This window comes from Canis lupus, chromosome 30 (genome assembly GCF_011100685.1).
Source record: "Canis lupus familiaris isolate Mischka breed German Shepherd chromosome 30, alternate assembly UU_Cfam_GSD_1.0, whole genome shotgun sequence".
Taxonomy (NCBI): Eukaryota; Metazoa; Chordata; class Mammalia; order Carnivora; family Canidae; genus Canis; species Canis lupus.
The window spans coordinates 24,508,439-24,528,848 of NC_049251.1; the positions used below are offsets into that span (position 1 = coordinate 24,508,439).

General features: G+C 42.8%; 1 protein-coding gene across 1 annotated transcript in view; it reads right to left on the reverse strand.

Annotated features, from left to right (window-relative positions):
* The window catches only part of MYO1E (myosin IE), a 198,602-nt gene that overhangs the window by 120,441 nt on the left and 57,751 nt on the right, over nt 1-20,410 (reverse strand). The window lies entirely within an intron of this gene.

Sequence of the window (20,410 nt, forward strand, 5' to 3'; positions counted from 1 at the left end):
AATGCCCACATGTTCAGCTATGTGCAAGTCCTGGAGTTAGAGGCAGATGGGAGCACCATGGTGGCTGCACTTGGGGAGCTCATGTCCATTGAAGGACACCTAGATATTGATAGGAGTAATTCATGAATCAGCAACAATCAAAATGAAAACTCATATAAAATGGATGTTCCAGGAGTGCAGAAGACTTCTTTGTCTTAGGAAAGACAGACAACTTCCTGAAGGTGCCATTTGAGGTGGATCTAAATTATTTTGAATTTGCCAGAAAAGATGAGACAAGGAAGGATAGTCCTTATAGTCTACACTCACTAGGGCAAAAATCTAATATATATGTGATAATGGTAAATGATATATGACAAGTTATTAGAAGATCCTCCCTTGCCTTCACAGCCTACAAGCATCCTACTGGAGATGTCATGTGCTGCACATGTGTGGTGTGCATTGACCTGAGTGACACTTGGCTCCTGCCCCCATCCTAGGAGTTCACTTTCTTTGGGGGATTTAGATGAAGGAGAAAAAAATTCTGAATAAGGGTAATAAGGGTATCTAGAAAGGCCACGTGCTCAGACATCAAAACTAGGATGAGAAAAGGTCATAAGGAAGTTCTTTGAGATAAAGGGAAGGTGGAAGGAAACAAAATAAATACCAGTTAAATTCCACTTTTAGAAATTGTGTAATGTTTTCTCTGTAGGATATGTGAGTCCTTCATAAGAGCAATTGTAAGAGGCTCTAGGAAAAACAGTTTTTAAAAACCAGCCAGGAAAGAGTTACCATAGGAAAGGCATACCAGTGCCATGGGCTGAAGCTCCAGAAAAGGGCTCTGGAAGGCTTGCCACCCATGCTGCCTTGCAGAGGGCATCTTTATATGATATATTTGGCTTTTGCAGAACCACATGCAGCATCAGTTCTACAAAACTACCCCAGACCTCACCACACCTTCTTCCTCTTGTGGCACAGCAGAAAGAGAGAAAAAGCATCCAGCATGACTCACTGGATCTCAATCAAATGTCCACAGTCTACTTCCAACCAGATAAAGACTCCAGGCAACTCCTCTCCTTCTCTGTCCTCCCTTCTTTCCTTGATTATTTTTCTGGGCACTCAAGAAATTATTCTGCCTAGAAAATTAGGGCCACAGAGTAACTAACCAGTAGGTATGTTTGCTTTTAACCCTTATAAATACCCACCTACTTAAGAGGCCAAAAATGTTATTTTCTCTTTGAAAAATGTAAGCACGGTTTAATAAAACAGAAGGGTATTAACAAGCTGTTATTTAATTCCTGCAAAGGACAAGAAATGGAAGGGCTCTGTGTCACAGTGTATGTGTTGGTACTGATCCACAGAAACTGCCTCCTCAAGGTAACCCCAGTTGGTCTTGGTATCCAACCTAACTGTCTCGATTCTGTCTTGCTGCAGAATGATGTATTACTGTCTGTCCCATTTCAGAGGCAGTGTCCTTTTTATGGTAACTATTTCTCATTAAAACAGGGCTTTGTGGAGTTCATTAACTCTCATGGTCTCAAATATCCCTCGATGCCAAAGAGTCCCCCTTGGGGGCCTTCAGACCTCTATCTATAAATGGATGAGGAACCAATAGTGAGACTGAGTAGTTACTATAAGCAAAACAATCAGCCATTTGATTTGTGGTGGCTTTTATTATTGCAATCAACTCAATGATAGAGGGTTAACATTCCCATGCTACATGGAAGGAAACAGACTTCCCAACTAGCAAGCAGCAAAAACAAGATGTGAACTCAAGTCTCTATGATGATGAATTCATTCAAACATCATTGTTTCTTCACACTGTCTCCCTGGAGACTTTACTGGATATTTCCACCTGTTAAGTTTAAGATGGCCACAGAATGATAGACTGTCTCCAGAACCGAATTCATCATGAAAGAGACCTATAATCTTTGTTAATGACCACTTTCCCTTAGCATCAAAGACTAAAACACTGGAGTTATTTTTTATTTGACGCATTTCCTATATCTAGTTGGTCACAAATACCTTTTCCCCTCTTTCACCTCTCTGTCTCTCCTTCTCCCAGGTGATGATATATGAGAACTCATTCAACCTTCACAATTATCCCCCATACTGTGTATTATTCACTCTCTTACTAATGAAAAAAACTGTAAATTGTCCAAAGTCTTCTGATTGTAACATCTCTAATGTTCCCCACCTTGCTATTACTTTCTCCTTCCTCTTCCCTCCTATCTCTGCCCTTCCTCCCCCCAAAAATCAATTCAGATGAGGTAAAGGGAGAGAGAGCTAGAAAGGGTGGGAACAATCAGAGTCTTTGAGGGAAAACTCACATGTTTGGATTGCCAAGGACAAGATCAGAGCCCACCCCATGGGTAAATGAAAGCTGGACCAGGGCTGGGCCAGGGCTGGGCTGGGCAATTCTAGCACAGGGTGAGAACCTGAGCAGGGAAGCTAGGAACCGAACATAGATGCATAAGCTCTCATCGTTGCCCAGACAAGCTTGATAGTTCCCCACAGTGAAACAGAAAACTGTTTTCTGTTTTTCTGTAGGGGACAAAAGAGTTTGATCATAGCATGACTTTTCTAGAGGTGTTCCTTGGAACACAGCTGAGGACAGGCAACAAGTGGGGAACCCAGCAGGAAAATGGTTAACATTTTACAATCCTAGACAATGTTTCCGGGAGCAGAGGCCAAATGTGACCTTCAGACCGCAAACTACTGTGTTACAATTGCAAGAATATGAGTTGTATTTGTGGGGCAAATAACCTTGACCTCTTTGCTTCTTGCTCTCACTCCTGACTGGGAGGGTGGGGGGCAGGATTGGCTGCCATGCGCGCTGGGAGAAGGAAGGACAGTGACAGGGACTTCCCCATCTGCTTGAGGAGGGCCACTTTCTTCAGTTGGCAAAGGCCTGGCTTACCAGGCTCTCCCCTCAGCAAGAGTCAGCTTCCTTCTCTTCTGTGGGCTTCTTTTTTGGATGGGTAACTCAAACTTTTTGCTTTTTTGCACTAAAAATAGGAATATTTTATTTATTTATTTTATTTTTAAATATTTTATTTATTTATTCATAGAGACACACAGAGAGAGGGGGCAGAGGCACAGGCAGAAGCAGGCTCCATGCAGGGAGCCCGACGTGGGACTTGATCCAGGGTCCCCAGGATCACACCCCAGGCTGCAGGCGGTGCTAAACCGCTGGGCCACCGGGGCTGCCCAAAAATAGGAATATTTTAAACAAGTAGGGGTACTCAGCAACTATGCATCCAACAGTCCTTAAAGAGCATGGTCCTTGTACCAAGGAAGGAATACAGCTACTGATGTGCCAGCTAAGAAATAAAAATGAAAATAACAATAATGATGATGATAAAAGTTACTCTTAGCCCTGACAATTATTATAAATTATGAGGGAAATATTTCCCATTAAGAAGGATTGAGTGCAGACTCTCTTGGGCCTATATTTGGTTTCTTTCTTTCTTTTTTCCTTTTTAAGATTTTATTTATTTGAGAGAGAGAAAGAGCACGAGTGAGCATGGGGGTAGGGCTGAGGATGGGGGGAGAAACTCAAGTATACTCCGTACCGGGCACACAACCTGATATGGGGCTCTATCACAGGACCCTAAGATCACACGACCTGTGATGAAAAAGTTGAGTCCGATGCCTAACCGACTGAGCCACCCCATCGCCCCTCCATATGTGGTTTCTAATGATGATTCTGTTTATTAAAAAGCAATGGATTCACACACAAGTTCTAGAAAGTTGAGTATACCCATATCCACGTAATGGCCTGGTTTGTTCCTCACACTTAGGAGGTGGCACCAAGACACAGGAGTCCCTTGTGCAGAGGAAGGAGCCCGCCTGCTGATTCTCTGATTTTAAAGGCAGAGTGTCACTAACTCACATGTGTTTACCAGGGTGGGGACCAGGAAGAGCAAAGGTGAGTCAGCACACAAAGGCAGGGATTGTTCTACCCTGAAACCCTACCTTCGCTCAGCCTTGGGGGGAGCCCCTGCCTGCCACAGCTTCGGTGCTACAAACATTCTTACTAGTGTCTCAGGGAGCACTGTTCTTCTTTGGTTCATCCAGGAGAGAGGAGGAGACCATATACTGGGTGACTACAGTCTTCAACACCCTTCGGACACCCAAAAAAGGGAGGCCATGAAATGTGCTGTTTAAATACAATAGGCCTAGTGTCGGGCAGGGCCTGGCTGGGAGGGGGTGATCATAAATATCTTATAGCCTTCCAGGAAGAGGAAACTGCACAGTATTTTTAGAGAGTAATGTGGAAATAGCTATCAAAATTCTAGCCACGCCAACCAATGTAAAAATAGTTACTTAAATAAAAATAAAACTCACACTCTCTTTGTTCCAGCAATTATTTTTAGGAATTTACCTCAAGATATACCAAGTATGTACACCATGACGTATGTACAAGCCTGCTCACTACTGCAGAGTTTGTGATGAGGAAAACTGGACACGTGATTCGGGGCCACCGGTCAAGAATATGGCACACCCTACAAAGGAGTTCCAGTGGGTCATTAAAAGGAATCTGACAGAGAAAAATCTTCAAGATACCCAGTTTCATGAAAATCACAATCAATATGTGGATCGAAGCACAGAATGACTGCAGACTGCAATTGTCTCAAGTTCTTTTTTTTTTTTTTTTTTTAATTTTATTTATTTATGATAGTCACAGAGAGAGAGAGAGAGAGGCAGAGACATAGGCAGAAGGAGAAGCAGGCTCCATGCACCGGGAGCCCGACATGGGATTCGATCCCGGGTCTCCAGGATCGCGCCCTGGGCCAAAGGCAGGCGCCAAACCGCTGCGCCACCCAGGGATCCCTGTCTCAAGTTCTTAAGAGACATCTGTTTGTTTTTTTTTTTGAAAAATACACAAGTTTCCATTGGGAAGAAAGCCTGGGGTTTGGGACAAGGGTGACTGCTACTTTCCATTTTGAACTTTTCTGCAATTTATTTTCTTTTTAAATAAATGCACATACTTGCATGTGTCAGTAAAATAACCAAATAAATAGAAATGTTGAAAATGATGCTGATACATTGGAGAATTTTCTGGGGGTGGTGTTGGGTATTGATGGGACTATCCCAAAGCTGGATCATCATTGTAAGCCTGGGTGCTGTGCCGCTTCCAGGTTTGAAAAGTGGATTGGGAGGTGTTGCCTGGATGACAAGATATTATCACGTCTGGGATGTTTAGCTGGTCCATGAGCACAATAGGACGGCAGATCTGATTGCCAAAAAAACCTGGGACTAGAAAACTAGTGTATCACCCTAAAAAGCTGATAAACCATATTCTGATTGTGAACAATGGACAATGGGTAATGCTCTAGCCTGCTGTTGAACGGGGCTTGTTTTTTAATGGGATTTTTCTGTCCTAGTGAGTCATAACAGGAAAGGAACAGAACTATCTGTTGTACTTTAATCGTTTAGTTGACAGTCTAGGATTTCTACCTTTTGAAGTTCTGCTATTTGACCAGAATGAAACACTTCTATGGCAAATGATGGGGAAAAAAAAAAAAAATCAACCATAAATATTTGTTTCCTCTGAGCCAGGCACTGTAAACTCACACTGGACTTGCAATGTCTTTCAACTTTATGGAATTTAGACACCCCCCTCCACTATGTTGATGATGTGAACATGTATGTATGTGTGAAGCAAGCATACATGGGTATGTTGAACTGCAGTGAAGAGAGTACAAAGAAGTGTTTCTGGTAGAGTGGAGGGTGGGGTGGGGATGAAGCAGTCTGTAACCAACAAATATCCTCATTCCCTTAATCCTCCGAGTAAATGGAACTAACATTTACTGAATCCATAAAGATGTGCTGATATACTTTACATGATCTCATTTATTCTCACAGCCCTGCAAGACATGATTATTATAATCCCTCTGTCACTATTTTACAAATGGTAAAGTGAGCCCTAGGATTGTAATGTACCAAGCTGCCTCTGCTTAGAGGGGCTGGGGAACGGAAGCACACTGTGTGTTTGGCACGTAAAGTGTAAGGAGTCCTCAATGAATACAGAATATGTGCTCACTAGCTATCATTCGTGTTAAGTACATGTGACCTGACCAAAAGTTTGATATTTGTGTAACATTTCTACTGACATGATCTCAGTTAATCCCTGTGACAAAGGGCCAGGGGTTGACTTCCTTGTCTTTGTTCTTTCTGCCACATTACAAGTCACTTCCAATGTGATCATCAAGGCCAAGTGTAGATAGATGCTGGCTCCAGGATCACTAGGGCCAGGGTCTCCTAGCCAGGGTTGGCCCAAGGCAATCTTCCTGGAAGCGACTAGTGCAGACATAATTTATCATCTAAACAGGGACACTCTGAGTGCAGAAGGACTTAATAGCTTTAATAATAAAGCTGGAACATGATGCATTAACTGGGGCTGTCTTGGGTTGCATGGCTCTATCTGTGACCAACTTGATCTCAGAGAAGTCATGGAAAGCTTTCAAAGACCAGCCCTCCTAGATAGGATCCTGTGCTACTGACTCACAGGTCTCCCACAAATCACTCAGTCTCTCAGCCCTCTGACCTACCCACTCAACAGAAGGAGGTTCCTGACATTACACTAACCCCTGGGGGCTGCCATGAGGAGCCTAAGGATCAAATAAGACTGTCAATGACCCTAGCCCCCAATGTCTCTCAGGGTAGAGTTGGTTTTACGTGATGACATAATCAGAGGACAACATGTGGATGGTATATACCAGGCGGGTAACATGGAGTGAGGGAGGGAAAAGAAGTTTGTAAGAAAATAACAAGAGATGGGAAAGTGCCCAAATTTTGTTTTAATTGCATGTATGATATTTTTATATAAAATATCTATGTGGAAATATGGTTCTTAAAACATTGCAGTTGTTGCATCTCTAAGTGTCCTTTCTGTATGGTTTTATTTTTCGCCTGAGCATATATTTATAACATGTGCACACACACAAATACCGGTTTTCAGTGAAAAAAGATAAGATTAAGGGACATGAGAGAATCCTGTGAAGTGAAATGAAACACACATGACACTATTTTCTGTATTTTTTTGATAGTCCACATCAGCTCAGGTCTCCAATTCCTGTTGTTTACTCCAGGTTGCAGCTATAAGTAAACTCTTTTAAACACAAATGGATCCTCAGCAGGAAAAGAAGCAGCCTTTCTTTGACTTATGACTTACTCAACCTGTAACGTTGCTTCCAAAGCACCATTTTCTGTGTCAAAGAACAGTTCAAATCTAAGATGTTATAAATCAACAGTTAACATAGTTCATCAATTCCAAGATGCATTTTCTTCACATTCTAATATTCTGAAATTAGGATGCCTTTTTTTTTTTTAAGCAATCTCTACCTCCAACATGGTGCCCCAACCCATGACCCCAAGACCAAATGTCTCATGCTCCATGGAATGAGCCCGCCAGACAGCCAAGGATGTACCTTAATAATCAATGTCGTGTCACAGCTTAACTGACACTGGTTTCTTTTTTCTGGAGTTTTTTTTTTTTTTTTTTTTAAAGCAGAAGAATAAAATAATGATGGCTCTCTTACAACTAGTAGCATCTTTGGGCTTGATGAATCACGGCACATAACCCTTAGAAGGGGTCAGGCACTATTCCATGCACTTCACAAATATTAAGTCACTGTGTAGTATCATCAAAGATAAAAATATTATAAAGATTTGCATTATTCTGGAAGCATCACACCATGGATCAACGTCCCTTCAGGAATTACACAGTAGTTTTACCGATGGGTTGATGACTGCCCAGTTCTAGAAGCTTCACTATGAAAAATGTTTGCAGCAGCGACGTGATTTCCTCTCTGATTTGTAAAGGTGTGTTCTTGATTTGTATCTCTTTCACCCTAAAAGTTCCTTTAGTGTTAAGATTATTTGAAGCAGGAGGGTCCCCGCCTCTGCCCCCACAAGATACATCAACCATGGCAGTTTAAAATGAGTTGTGCCCTTTATTCACAGACAACATCCTCCAGAGTTTCCTAAACCCAGAGTCATCTTCAACTATTTTCTTTTTTTTTTTTTTTTTAATTTTTATTTATTTATGATAGTCACAGAGAGAGAGAGAGAGAGAGGCAGAGACATAGGCAGAGGGAGAAGCAGGCTCCATGCACCGAGAGCCCGATGTGGGATTCGATCCCCGGTCTCCAGGATCGCGCCCTGGGCCAAAGGCAGGCGCTAAACCGCTGCGCCACCCAGGGATCCCTATTTTCACAACTTTTCTATACTGTTTCTATGTTTTAACTGTTTCTATGAACTGTCCTAAAAATTCGACTAAATCGTAAACAATCACCTCCATCAAATCACCAGTTTGGTGTGTTAGCTTTATTTCTTCCATACATATTAAAATAATAATGAAGGCATTCAATTTAAAATATACACTGTGGGGTTGTCCATACTGATCTCACCATCCATCTTGGTGCATGTTTCTTTCTTTTTTTTAAAGATTTTATTATTTATTCATGGGAGAAGCAGAGACATAGGCAGAGGGAGAAGCAGGTTCCCTGAGGAAAGCCCAATACGGGCCTCGATCCCAGAACCCCGGGATCATGACCTGAGCCAAAGGCAGATGCTCAACCACTGAGCTACTCAGGTGTCCTGGTGCCATGTTTCATATGTGGGGACCCACTGCCATTCTCTCCTGGGTCGCTCCCATTAATTTCAAGTCTAACTGTTGGGTATGTATATATGTATGTATTTTTATTTTAGGTAGGCTCCACACCAACATGGGGCTTGAACCAATGACCCCAAATCATATGCTCTACTGACTGAGCCAGGCAAGTGCCCCTAGCCACAGGGAATTGAAATGGCTCTATTCTTTTTTTTTTTTTTTTAATTTTTTTTTAATTTTTTATTTATTTATGATAGGCACACAGTGAGAGAGAGAGAGAGAGGCAGAGACACAGGCAGAGGGAGAAGCAGGCTCCATGCACCGGAAGCCCGACGTGGGATTCGATCCCGGGCCTCCAGGATCGCGCCCTGGGCCAAAGGCAGGCGCCAAACCGCTGCGCCACCCAGGGATCCCCGAAATGGCTCTATTCTATTTCTCAGGTGTATTGTTCTCTGTTGTGGAAAATCCTGCATGGGGGGACCAGATTCCCTTTTGGATAGTAGGTGAGAGTAGGTTTTGTTTTCACAGGTAGAAACTACTCTGGATTCATGTTCCAAATCCTCTGTTCTTTCCATCAGGGATCCCAAGACCCCTCCTCTAGTCTTCTCTCAGTCAGAAAACCCCCCCGAGCCACATGTGGGACATTTTAGCGGATTCCAGGGTAAGGGCTTGTCTTGAGGCCAAGGAGGTAATTCTCTCTTGGGCACCTGGAATTTATTCTTTCTAGAAAGCTGGTAAGCACTGTTCTTTTTCCCTCTTAGTCTCTAGGAAATCTAGAATGGTGGCCCTCTCCCCTTTGGGAGAATATTCTTCTTCTCGCACAACAGCTACTTCCCATTACATGCCAGCACTGTTTTGAGTATTTTCTACACGATAATTTATTTGATCCTCACCACCTCACCAGGCAGGGAAACTGAAGCACAGAGAAGTTAAGTAACTTGTCTGGCTCTTTCAATCCCAGGCCATCCGGCTTTCGAATCTTCAAGTTTAACCATCATATCTACTGCCTCTCATAATAAGGTGAGTGGCTGCTGGAAATAGCAATCATTCTAAAGTTAATAGTAATTGTGTGATTGCATGTTTACTATCCACCCTGTATCAGCCTCTTTCATCTGCATGATACCACGAAGCAGACACTTTTATAATTAGTATGGAAGATACGTTGTGCAAAGCCCAGCACCAAGGAGCCCACAGAGCAAGCAGTCTAGCTCTAACATGGCCCCGTACAAGTCAGAGAAAGCTCAGTGCCATGGAATCAACCTTAGGAGAACATCTGTTCCCTGCTGTGTCCCCAGCATGCAGGGCAGTGCCTGATACCTGGCTGGGCTCAACCAATACTAGCCAGGTGAATGAATTCCAGGCCACTGCGCTCATCTCAGGATTAGATACATCTCATTGAGGCAGCTGTCGGTGGGGAAAATGGGATTTCTGGGCCCAGAAACTGTCACAAGTTTCCAAAACTCTCCTATTGCCCCACATTGGGAGATCATTTTTTTTTTTAATTTTTATTTATTTATGGTAGTCACAGAGAGAGAGAGAGAGGCAGAGACACAGGCAGAAGGAGAAGCAGGCTCCATGCAGGCTCCATGCACCAGGAGCCTGACGTGGGATTCGATCCCGGGCCTCCAGGATCGTGCCCTGGGCCAAAGGCAGGCGCCAAACCGCTGCGCCACCCAGGGATCCCCCACATTGGGAGATCAAAGGGAAGAGACTTTGCCCCTAAAGACAACTCACCTTAATTGTTCATTGTCATCCAGGTAAGGAAAACAGGGTATTCTCAACCAATGGATGAGGACATTGCATGCTACAGCATAAAATCAACAACTGTATAAAATCCCCTTATAAGACAAATGCTACTTTTACTTCTGCCTCTATTTATATTTTAATCGAGCAAATGATGAAGGGTCACACAGATGTCATTCTCTATCTTTGCAGCTGTGGCTCTGCTAGCTTGACAACATCCTCAAACACTAACCAGTCCTTTCAGGGGCTTCCTGGTCAACACTCCTTGTTTTTTGAGTACAAAGGTTGTGCAATACAATTCTTCTTACTAATTCAGCCTTGATTAGTATCAACAGACTTGAGTTCAAGGACAGGATCTACTTCTGTGACCTTGGGCAAGGTGCGTTTCAGGGAATTTTATTCTCCACAATTAAGGCAATCTATTAAATGCTATATACTTAAATGTGATTTAGGGTTTGTATCTCTACTGACAGGACTTTCATTAACAGAAGAACCAAGCAAACAAAATCTTAACAGACTACGTGTTGTAATTTTTAGTTTGAAAATAATAGTCCCTGAAACAGTGGTAGCTGTTCAGTAAGTTTCTTTAACTGAATTCAGAAGTCGAAGTGATAATACAGGCAGACCAGCATTAGCAACACCAGTGTCTCTTGTTCATATTATTAATTGAATTGGAAATAAAAATAGGGAGGTAATAGAACAATTTCTTGACACACAAAATGAACTATTGCTCTGTACCAAAAAAGAAAAAAAATCCTAATTTAAATGCTGTTCTGCAGAAAAATAAATATGCAGAGACTTGCCAAGAGACTGCAGCAGAGTTGATATCAACTTGATTAAAAATAGTCTCCCAGGACTCAGTATCATTTACAGCATCTTTCTATTCTGATTGCAAAATATGCATTATTTATACCATGCAAAATGGTGGAGGCATGACAACCCAAGATAATCAACTGATTTTATGTTTTAATATTATTTAATTTTTTGGGAAAATGAACTATTTGGGCATATCCGAATGAGAAAACTTGAATATTAAAAAAAAAGTTGACAATTCGTTTCTTACCTCAAATTTTTTTTTTAAGCCCGTGTAGAAATACCAAAAAGGAATAAAGAGTAGGATTTTCAGTGGATATGCACCAGGTACAGTGTTGCTGTATCATCTCCTACTCAGGGGTGTCATTTCAGGATGTGCTAAGAGAAGGATCATGGATGGGATGGGCTGTCTCAGAGACATGGACAGCCTTTGTCATGGATTAGCCATGCAAATAGAGTCTAAAAGCAGAGCTCAGGGGTGAGCGCTCATCCCCTGAGCACCACAGTCACTAGCCAACACTGAACAACAAAGTACAGAAATGAGAAATACCTTCTACAGGTAGAAATTACTCTGTGTTCATGTTCCAAATCCTCTGCAAATCCTTCCCACCAGAGATCCCAAGACCCCTCCCCTAGATGGTGAAGGCTCAGAATAGCTCCAGGTGTGGAGACAAAACACTCAATCTAACCTCTCACTCCTTTTCATCACCCTGCAGAGGACACAGAATCCATCCTGCCATTTCTTCTCAGGACTCACATGTTGAACTTCAGGACCAATGGGGCTGGGCTGAAGGGGGCAAGGAGAATCCTGTGTACGCTTGATAATGTCATTAAAAGCCCCACAGGAGACAGCAAAGCAGGCGTGGTCTCCTGATGCCCTGTTCTCAGCAAGCCATACCTCAGAAGCCACACCTGGACTGTGCAGGGCCAGGGGCAGGGTGTGGGTGTCTGTGCAACAATGAGGAGCCAGAGACAGATCTCATCAAGTATTGATGTGTCCTGTCCCAGGCAGAACTTCCAAGGGGCTTACTACCTACTGCTGTGTGCCCCCCTCCCCAGTTCAGTAAGCAAAGTTTGGGGATGAATTTGTAATAAAACCAATGGGGCGGGGGGGTCAGCACAGCTTCACTCTGAGCTTATCCAAAGACCCCTGCTACTGTGTCCTTCCAGGTTTGAGGGAGGCCACCCACAGGTAGACTTTGCCTTCCTCTGACCAGCTTAAATCCTTAGTAAAGGATTCAACTGTCAACAATTACAGATTCGTAAAGCTATAGAAATTGGGAAGGGAGGTAAAGGGAGAGGGAGAGAGAAAACCCTCTCTCCGAGGGGAAGAGGAAGAGCTTCTAACAGAACAGAGATCTTAGTAGCCCTACACCTAAAAAGACTTTTTTAGGAAGTTAAGTGTTTCAGGGCTATTTCGTAAAAGCAGCATTGCAAGAACTCTAATCTCTAAGCCTCGGTTTCTTTTTCTATAAAATGAGGATAGTAACAATATCTACCACTCAGGGCTTTTGTGGGAATTAAATAAGATAATGCATAGAGGGTTCATATTACACTGCCTGGCCTACCATTAGTGCGAAAGTTGTCAATAATAGTTGTCAATAATAGCAAGTGACCTGGGGAGGCTGGGAGCCAGGAATCGTGCTCTGATTGGATATCTGATGTTTCAAGAAAGAACTGGGGAACTGTCTCATCGGGCTGATAAGAAGATAACAGCAGAGACAGGACTCAATAAAGAAATATGGAACTTAAAAAGTTTTGTGATGCTCAAATGATACATAATTTTGTATGGCATGTGAGACATTTGAACCCAGATTCTGAGAATTGGGATGTACTGCAGCAGAGCAGAAAAAAGACAGTCACTGCGAGAGAAGACACATAGAGAGCTGAAGAGGCTAACTAAAAAGGAAGAAATACAGTAAGGATCATTTGAGCAATAGATTAATTCCTTACATGAAAAAAGTAAAGGTGTTCAAACCAACTACAAAGGAAAAAGGCTAAGGGCAGAATGCTTCTATATTTACATTCTGAATCCTAAATTTTTAGAGCTGGAAGGGGCCTTGCCTATAGATCAACCTCCAAGCTTTTCCTGTACTGATGAGAAATCTCAGACCAAGGGAGGTGCATGCATGTCCATGGTGCCAGCTACTTAGTTGCTTAGCTACTTAGGTTCACACACTAGAACTCCGGTCTTCCAGCCCCTTCCCAGCACTCTGCAGCTCTCTGCAGCCAACCCCTCCTGAGCAGACCTGTGGCAAAGGTTTTTTTTTTTTTTTTTTTCATTTTTTTTGTAGCAAAGGTTTTTATCACCCACAGAGGTTCTGGAAAGAACAAATTAAGTCTAAGCATATACATATTTTACATTTCTCAAATAATAAACACTATCATTTGTGAACCTTGACCCTCTGGCAATAAGACTACATGAGCGTGCTGGTATCCATCTAAATATTAAATATTTGAAGAGCTTAATTTCTTAGTTTTTAATATTAAGATAAACAGAAGTTTTAAATGTACCTTCCAGGGGGTTATCTAGTATACAAAAGTGCACAGACCCCACACTTTGGGGGCCACTTTCCTGGGACCCTCTGCCTTCCACCCAAGATATAGGCCTCCATTTATGGGTGGCAGAGGGGGTAGGGACTGGTGGAGGGAGGAAAATCCTGGCATTGGCTTAAAACTTAGAAGTAAGTAGGTAAAGGCAATCTCCAGAATATGGGGAGAAATGTAAGAAGAAATTGGAAAGCCATAATCTAACTAGAGATCTCTGGCTGTAGGATTCCATGGTGCTCCTTCTAGTTGTAACTTTCTGCTGCCATAATCACTAAAATTGAAAACAAAACACAAGCTAACCATGTCTGATGTGATTACGGGCCATGGGTGGGTCACACCAATTTAAAGTTCACAACTCCACAGAAAATCCGGGATCCCTGGGTGGCGCAGCGGTTTGGCGCCTGCCTTTGGCCTAGGGCGCGATCCTGGAGACCCAGGATCGATTCCCACGTCAGGCTCCCGGTGCATGGAGCCTGCTTCTCTCTGCCTGTGTCTCTGCCTCTCTTCCTCTCTCTGTGACTATCATAAATAAAAAAAAAAAAAAATTAAAAAAAAAAGAAAATCCAAGAATTCCCTTGCTCCCTGTATCCTGCAAAATGTGATACAGCAGGCAACCCCTGCCATCAAGAAGTGTGATCCACAATGTTTGGGGAATAGGAAATGGGCACAGCTACCTACCACAAGTACCTACTATGTTAGGTACTTTGTTTCACTTGGTCTCAAAAGAATTATAGAACCAGAGAGGTGCACTGATCCCTACGTAACAGATGAAAAAGTTGGCCAGAGAGAGTGTCACAGAGTCCAGATCTGTACTTGGGTTTGGTGGGTTTAGAAACCCACAGCAGCTCCCTTTGAGGCTGTGGTGGAAGACAAAAGAAGTAGATTCTCCATTCTGGGAAACTCCCCCAAGGGAGCCACGTCTTCTGACAGCAAGGTTTCATGTACAGCACCGGAAGCTGCCTGTAGGTCCTTATGTGGCAAGTTGGATGAAGGATCACTTTGGCTATGGAACAGAGGTCACCACTCTACACAGAGGAGCATTTCAGGCACACTGCTAGGACTGACTCATAGAGAGATAATGGGTGCTGCGACTGGCCCCTCACTGGAGCTCAGAGGGCAGAGGGTTAGAGCTACTCTGAGACATTGTGCCTCTGCCTCTGCTCCGTCTCCTTCAAAGTACTCCTCACAGCCAGCTTCAGATAGAACTCCACCCTCTGGTCTTCAGTATGTGTAGGCTTCTCATCCAATGTTCTTTTGGGAATAGATGATGGTTTCCCTTTGTGGCAAAGGTGCCTCCTACCACAATGAAGACACTTAAGTATGTTCCAAATAACCTCACAGAAATTCTCACTCAGACAAAATAGGCAAGACAGACGTGAATTCCCAAAACTGTTGCTGCTAGGGTTCCGCTGCAGGAACCTGCCACATAGCCATGCCAGGTGTAATGGCATAGCTACCTTCAGACCTGCAAAGTCAAGAGCAAGAAGGACACTCTGGTCTTCCTTACAGTAGGGACAGGAATGGGAGTCAAGGGGGCTGGGACTGACACTCAAATGATCCCAAGGCAGTAGTGAGAAATCACTGTAGACAAGGAATCAAGACAAAGTGAGATCTGCTCTCTGTGTTAGGCAGAGTGTGCCTACCTAGTTATGGAGAAAACTGCTCAATTTTGGGCAGGACAGTGAATGGACAACAGGTATCAACATCACCACCTCACAAAGAGGGTTGTGCTCAAAAACTGCCAGCAAGACCACACGTGGATTTGTAAATGCATTTGCATGGTTTCTGGTTGCAAAAATGCTGAGAGGATTTGACCACACTCTGCTTCCAAGGGCACAAAAGTCCCTTTTTACCTGAGTTCCAAACCCAAAATATGAGGACAAGTAGCACCAGAAGTCTTAAAATATGCTCTCTCCGGCTGTGACCTCTTCTCTTCCTGGGAGTTGCGTCAAAAGCACAGTGTTACCTACTAATCAAATAGCCAACACCCCTAGATACCTGGAAGGGACCACATATCAATTAAGGCTCACTGGAATCAAAAGCAAAAAGTTTCACTGTTTGTTTGGTGGAATTTGGCTTTAAGATGCAGAAGTAGCTACTGGTTTTACATTTACAAGAAAATCTCATTTTGATTTTTTTTTAATTCAATGGAGCAAGAGTACAAAGGTTAGGAAAGAGAAATAGTTTGAAATCCTGAGAAAGATAAAAGGAAAATGATTTAAATTAAACATGCGGGAAACATTAAAGGAGAGAAAGACATAAAACAACCCTAGAGATCTAAATATACAACATAAGAAAAGTTGTTTGATCATAGAGCGTGTGAATAAATAAAATAAAATACTATAAATGTTCTCAAGGAAAAAAATTAAATTAAGAAAAAAGCTTCCTTCCGACTTCCATTCTAAGGAAATCACAATTCTTTTGCTTGGTACAGCTACAGTTTACACACTAACTGGTTATAGTCAGCTTTGAAAAACCTATGCCACATTCTCTAGATAAAAAACATGTAAGTGAACCAATCATTGTTGGTGGGTAAATCTTGTTTGGTGGATGGGTTTATTTTGAGCAGCTGTGAATAAAGGCAAGAGTGATTTTATTTATTTTATTTTATTTTATTTATTTTATTTTATTTTATTTTATTATTTTATTTATTTTTTGGTCATTTAAAATTTTCACCCTTAAAAAAAAGATCTGTAGTGGTTTTAGAGGGCTCAGCTTTGAAGAGTGCTTTGAATATTTTTAAACGTACTCAGTTGGTGCTCCCCCTGGTCTCCAAATCAAGACTCTGTACCACCTTTTCCTAAAGGTATTTTTTCTACAGGATTTTGTACACTTTCTGGCTGTAGAACTGTTGTTATTATTATTTAAACTTACATCAAATGCACTTCAACTGGCAGGCATGTGAGTCGTGAAATTAAAAGTGTTTTTGGGAGGAAAGAAAGTATAAAGTTGGGCACCAGGATGGACAGGCATGCGCAATGCTACAGATGGTGATGGGAGGCCTAAAACAATGTGTCATTCCTTTCTATTCTGTTTTGTCCCATTGTGTTTTGAATAGACTGAATCACTGCCCAGCTTTGGGACCCAGCCTCTGAAAGGCCCCATTGTAAGGGATATGCTTTCCCCCAGCAGAGTTAAGGTTGCTGTAGTAACCTTCACTATGAATTTCCTCAGCAGTGTGATGAAAATCTCAACTGAATTGTGACATTACTATAGTTACAAACAAGACTGCAAAATGAGCATGGGCCCATTTCGGGGGTCTTTTCTTATCTGAACATAACCCACTATCTGCTGCCCAAGTCATCCACATAGCCAAAGAAGGGATGGAATTTCAAGCCAGAGCTTGAGAAGTGAATCCGTAGAGTATAAGGGAGGGTCTCTCTGATTTGTGTGCAAGTGGTAGGAAAACGGGCGTTTGCAGACCAAGGCAGGGACCCCACAGTTCATGAACTACTTTAACCATAGAGTTTGCTGGGTTAGGAAAGCCACTTTTCTGTTGCTGAGCAGAGAGGCATGGGTACCTAAGGTCCAAACGCCACAAGCAAAGAATAAGTCTGCACTTTGTTTGGAGAAACAGTTCAGGATTCAGCAGTGCCCCTCTTACTCTGCCATGAAAAAGAGACAGAAGGGGACGCCTGGGTGGCTCAGTGGTTGAGCATCAGCCTTCAGCTGAGGGCATGATCCCAAGGTCCTGGGATCGAATTACGCATCTGGTTCCTGATGGGGAGCCTTCTTCTCCCTCTGCCTGTGTGTCTCTGCCCCTCTCTCTGTGTCTCTCACGAATAAATAAATAAAATCTTAAAGAGAGAGAGAGAGGCAGAAAGCAATCATCCCAATTTACCAGATGGCATTACACCAGAGTGAAACCCCTGTCCAGTGACTTCTGTAGATGGCTCACTATGTATCAAACAACATCCTAAGCTATTTTATATATTAACTCATTTACCTGTCCCAACAAACCTATAAAGTCAACATTATTATTAATCCCCATTTCGAGGATGAGAAAACCCAAATACAAAGAAGTTACATCACTTGCCCCAGACCAACACCAGTGAACAAGTATTTTCCTTCCAGCATCTATACTCATAATCTCTTCTTGTTTGAACTTTTCCACGTTAAGCACTTGGTGTTCAGATCTGGAGCTCTGGAACTTGGGAGCAAGAAATGGGCCAGGAATATCAATTAGAGAGTCCACCACTGGCTACTAAAAAGTTGTTGCCATGGACATGCATGAGCTTGTGAGGAACAAGGAAGAAAACAGGAGATAAGAAAACCAAGGATAGGATGCACTTCATTCGTTCGTTCATTCATTCCAACAGTTATATGCCTACTAGGAGGAGCCAACCACTGCTCTAGGTGCTGGGGTAATACTTGCACACTATACAGACAAGGCTCCTGCTTTCATCCTGCATACTTTCACTGGTGAGGCAGAAAATAGTAAGGGTAGCTAGAGAGATAGGAAAATAGAAGCAGCCAAGCAAGGCCAGAAGGCCAAGGCTGAGGACTTGGCACTGGAGACAGGAAACAGGCAGGCAAGATGGAATCCCCATCAGAGGGTGCAGCCCAGGTCACACAGAAACACTGTCTGCCTTCCAAAGGAAACAAGCCCAAACTCCCGTAGTCAGATCCCCATCCAATAAGAGAAATAAGGTCACCTCTAATCTGTATATTGCCTCCAGTGTCTTGCTACTTAGCTGCTGATCATCCCACAGGAGACCTCAAGTGGCTCCAAGAGGTAGGCCAGGAACAGGTATCACGATCTACATTTTATAGCCTGGATCGGCTGGCAAAACGTCCCTGATACTTTAGAGGACCCCAGAGGAGTGGTGGGGATTTGGGGAGGACCGAAGAGCAAATTTCCGGTTGGGCTCATCAGCTTTAGGGGACATCCCTCTGTTTATCTGTCTAGCACGGTAACGGCTATGCCACTCATTGCGGGATATTATTAAGCTGGGCTGTGAGCCTCTCTGTGTGCTGCGTCTCGCCTACTTCGAAATAAAAGAGGGGGCAGGAGGAAGGAACCAGAACCGGCAGCAGAGCTAGCCTGCTTTTAAATCTAGAGACAGGGTGAAAACAAACAGCTCTTTAAAAACACAATTCCTAAGCTTGCTGAAAGGTAGCAATCCCAGCCTAAAAGCCTCTCAGCTGGGTAATACGCTACACCAAAGAGAGGGCAAAAGTATCAAGGCAAAGAAAAGCAGGAGACGTCAGGCTGTGGATGGAGGCCCTGCTCCATGCCAACTTCTAAGTCAAATGAGGAATTACAGTAACTCAGCCCACAGTGATTTCCCGTTTTAACCGATGTTTCCTGTTTTCTATGCTGGGCATCGTAAGGATATTCAGAACCAGACCCAGAGTTCACAGGCTCTCCCTTCACTGGGCTACATTCTTTTCTGTTCACTCATCGCATTATGTGCAACATGACAACCCAAAACAGATCTGTTTTCCTAGCGACCTCAATTTGCGACCACCACTACTGCTGCTGAAATGCGTGGCTCTGGGGGCCGAGATGGGGAGAAGAGCCCTCCTGTCCAGCGGTCCCCCAGGCCCGTGGCCCTTGAGACAGAGTTGGGACCTGCTGGTTGGTGTCTCCGCAGGAATCATCCACAACTGCCTGGGAGGTTATGACGCAGGAGTCAGCCTGAGGGGCAGAAAGGGAACAAAAATCTCTTTCCAGTCCTTTGGGCTGATTGCTGACCCATCCCAGCAGAAAAGAGACAACTGATTTTCTATTCATTTTGTTTGTTGATAATGGTAGAATTAGAAAAGTATAGTTTTTTAAGCCCATTTTTTAAAAATAATGTCACTGTTTCAGAAAAGTCACAAAAAACATACAAAGGATTCTTCTACTTGTTACTGATCTGTAACATTTTGCCAGACTCACTTCCCTCCTTCTCTCTGTATATATGCAGTTTTTTTAATATAAACCTGTTGAAAATCGGTTGTATGCATCATGACCTTTTGTTCCTTTATACTTCAGCATATATTTCCTAAGAAGGGACTTTTCTTATATAACCAGAGTAAAAAAATCTCAGGAAATGGAACATTGATACCATAGATGCCATACTTTTTATCCAAGTCAATAATCCAATTTCATCAATTATCCCAATAATGTCCTTTGACAATAATTTTTTTTTGGCTTCGTGCCAGATCATCATGTGTTGCATTTAGTTTTCATATTTCTTTAGTCTCCTTTAAATTTTTTTTTAAGATTTTATTTATTTATTCATGAGAGACACACACACAGAGGCGGAGACACAGGCAGAGGGTGAAACAGGCTCCCTGCTTGATGCAGGACTCAATCCCAGGACCCTGGGATTACGACCTGAGTCAAAGGCAAATGCTCAACCACTGAGCCATCCAGGCATCCCTCACCTTTAATTTCTAACAGCTCTTCAGCTTTCCTTCGTCCTTTATAATGTTGATATTTTAAAGAATTCGGGCCAGTTATTTTATAGAATTTCCCTCAATTTGGGTTTGTCAGATGCTTCCTCATAATTAGATATAGCTTTTGCCTTTTTTTTTTTTTTTTTTGGCTAGACTTCTAGTCAAGTGATTTTGTGTCCTTCTCAGGGTATCATGTCTGGAGGTACACGATGTTTGTTGATATTTGTGGATGATACTCATTTTTGTCACTTGGTTAAATATTATCCCATTTCCCCACTGTGTAACTTCTATTTTTTTCTCCTTGTAACTGCTAAGCAATTT